Below are 3542 nucleotides of genomic sequence, written 5' to 3'. Positions count from 1 at the left end.
TGCTAATTTAAAGATAATTTAAATACCTTTTACGCCATTAAAAAAAAAGAAAAAAAAAATATATATATATTTTGATTATTAGGTGTTTCTGGCTTAAAAATATAAATGAAAGGAAACAATTATGTCCACCAAGAGAAATATCCCCTAATTACCTTTATTTTGACGTCATTATTTTTTTAATAGGTCATATTGTTCAAAAGATAATAATATTTAAAAAAATTTTAAAATTTAACTTTAACCCTGTCCTTTATTTTTTTCTTTAGCCAAATAAATTTTGTAGGGTTGAAATTAGCACAAAAAGTTCTATTGAGTCACATTTTTGTTTTTGTATAGCTAGATTACTGATATTCTACACTTGTGTGGACGGAGCGACCTGGGACTATATCTGATTAAATCCTGCAGTACGGGAACAGACTAACTGTCGGCAAATTGGTTGCAGGTTTGGATTAGCAAAGACACAAACCAAAGTCGATCAAAACGGGTTGCATTGCATTTGGTTTGTGTCTTTGAAAATCCAAACCTGCAACCAATTTGCCGTTAGTCTGTTCCCGTACTGCAAGATTTTATTTGGCGAAAGTTGAAAAGAAATAAGATATCAATGGTTAAAGTTAAATGTTTTGATTTTTTTAAATGACGTCAAAATAAAGGTAATTAGGGGTATTTCACTTGGTGTGCATAATTTGTTTCCTTTCTTTATAGTTTTAAGCAAGAAATACCTAATAACCAAAAAATATATAAATATATTTTTTTTTAATGGCGTTTATTTAAAATTGTATACGTCGCGTAAAACGTACCTAAATTATCTTTAAATTAGCATCAATAAGTTTGTAATCGGTCAAATAGTTCCCGAGATATTATAAATAAAAGAAAAATATAAAAGTTTAACTTTAACCTCTTTTATGGGCTTTAGTTTTTATTTGCACCAAATAATCTTGGTATGGTTAAAGTCAGCATGAAAAGTTCTATTTAGCTACGTTTTTTATTTCTTTATGGCCAAACGGTTGGTATTCTGCAACACGGCTACTGCGGACTATTTCTGTCTAAATCCTTGAGTACGGGAACAGGCTAAATGTGAATGAGAAAAAGTAAACAAACAGATGCCAAATTAAAATCGTGAGCTTCTTAAACACCCCAATGATTACACTTGACAAATGTTCATAAACTCTAACCGTTAAACTCGAGTTAATATTTTAACGTGAACATAGTATTAGGGCCAATTTCAAATGAATATTTAAACGGCACATAAGTTTAATTTTGGATTGTTGCGTAAATGCAATTTAACTTCCGTTGGGTTTCAGATCAACTTTATTTAAATATGCCAAATAAGTGGCAGCACTGTTGCTTCCTCCTTGAAATTGTTGTTGCATTTGCTTGTTTGTTTACATTTTGTACTGAACAGCTGATTGTTCTTTGGCAAGATTGATAAAACAACCTACCTATCAATCTTGGTTGTTTGGTACAAACACAGGGTTGCATATCTCATATTTAAATAACCAATATTGGCCATTTAAGTGCAGATTAAATGTGTGATCTGAAAATGAATTGTGGAAGTTAAACAATAGTCTCTACTTAAGTAACAAAAAATATTTGATATGAATTGAATTAATCTCAGAGATACATACATATTTTACAAATATTTTTTATACATACTTCTACATAAATCTTTTATTTAAAGGCCCGATTTTTTTTTGCTTCACCTTCAAGTTTGATTCTTAAAAATAATCTCAACTGACAACACTATTCCTAAATCGCAAAATTAGGAGTGCACATAATATTCAGTGTCCAGAATCCAACCCCAGATCAGGCTATAAAGGCTTTTCTCATTAAAAAATTAAAAAATTAATTTCAGATTGCAGTCATAGATACATCAGGCACCTGTATGGCTGATGATTAATGTAAGTGCCATATTCAGTGGGAGAGCTTGTTATGGTTTACTATCATGATTGTTTTGAGGTAACCATACAAAATCAAGCAATCCATAGCATACTATGATTGGTTTTACAAACACTCCCCAAATACAAACTGTGTGGCAGCTTTTTTTTACAGTTTTGGCTATTGGAAAAGGTAACGGAACTATTCCATAATAATTGTTTCCTTTCATTTATATTTTTAAGCCAGAAACACCTAATAATCAAAATATATATATATATATATTTTTTTCTTTTTTTTAATGGCGTAAAAAGTATTTAAATTATCTTTAAATTAGCATCAATACGTTTGTGATCGGTCAAATAGTTTCCGAGATATTATAAATATAAAAGTTAAACTTGAACCTTTTTTACTGGCTTTAGTTTTTATTTGCGCCAAATAATCTTCATATGGTTGAAACCAGCATGGAAAGTTCTATTTAGCTAATTTTTTTTTTATTTCTTTATGCCTAAACGGTTGGTATTCTACACCACGGCTACTTCGGACTATTTCTGTCTAAATGCTGGAGTACGGGGACAGGCTAAATGTAAATAAGAAAAAGTTAACAAACAAATGTCAAATTAAACTCTGAGTTTATTAAACACCTCAATGAGTACACTTGACAGTTTTCCATAAACTTAAAACGTTAAACAAAAAGTCTTCACATAACAGATGTTTTGCTATGTTACATTTAACCCAGTAAAGTCTTAATTATCCCGGAAACTGACTGAGCACCTTAAATAATTTTGACGGCCCTAAAAAGCCCCTTAATATCACCTAATTCCTCAGCAATATATATCTGTGTTCGACCAAAATTTATAAAGTTGGTCGGCTACCGTGACGTCAAGCGATTTTTCAATGTTTACTGGGCAATAGTTTTAGCGATTTTTCAATGTTTAACGATATTTGCAAAGCACATAAAAAGCACAAAATAATAAACCCAATTAAGCAGTAAAAAGTCTTCACTGGATGGATGTTTTGCTAAGTTACAGTCAACCCAGCAAAGTCTAATTATCTCGGAAACTGGATGAGCTCCTATAATTATTTTGGTAAAAAGCCCAAAAATAGCACGTAATTCCTCAATAATATTTGTCCGTGTTCGACCAAAGTTTAAGAAGTGGATTTTTCAATGTTTACGGTGCACTATTTTTTAGCGATTTTTCAATGTTTAACGGGCAAGATTTGCAAAGCACATAAAAAGCACAAAATAATAATTCCAGATGAGCAGTAAAAGTCTTCACTGGATGGATGTTTTGCTAAGTTGCAGTCAACCCAGCAAAGTCTTAATTATCTCGGAAACTGGATGAGCTCCTATAATTATTTAGGTGACTCTAAAAAGCCCAAAAATAGCACGTAATTCCTCAATACTATTTATCCGTGTTCGACCAAAGTTTAAGAAGTGGGTTAGCTAGCGTGGCGTCAAACGGTTTTTCAATGTTAACCGGGCAATATTTTTAAAGCCCATAAAAAGCGCAAAAAAATAAGCCCAGAAAAGTAGTAAAAATACTTCATTGATTGAATGTCTTGCTAAGTTACGGTTAACTTAGCAAAGTCTTAATTATTTACCAAATGGTCGGAGCACAAAAAAAACGAAAAGTGGCCGAAAATAGCACACAATGAGCACAATAATACGA

At 31.5% G+C, this 3542-nt stretch overlaps 1 protein-coding gene across 1 annotated transcript in view; it reads left to right on the top strand.

The window, feature by feature from the left end:
- LOC118738204 overlaps positions 1-3542 on the top strand; it is a 6725-nt gene that overhangs the window by 2793 nt on the left and 390 nt on the right. The window lies entirely within an intron of this gene.

This window comes from Rhagoletis pomonella, unplaced genomic scaffold (genome assembly GCF_013731165.1).
Source record: "Rhagoletis pomonella isolate Grant_MI unplaced genomic scaffold, Rhpom_1.0 Rhpom_scaffold_00004, whole genome shotgun sequence".
Taxonomy (NCBI): Eukaryota; Metazoa; Arthropoda; class Insecta; order Diptera; family Tephritidae; genus Rhagoletis; species Rhagoletis pomonella.
The sequence above is the reverse complement of the archived record's forward strand: the minus strand, read 5'-3'. Positions and strand labels throughout refer to the sequence as shown.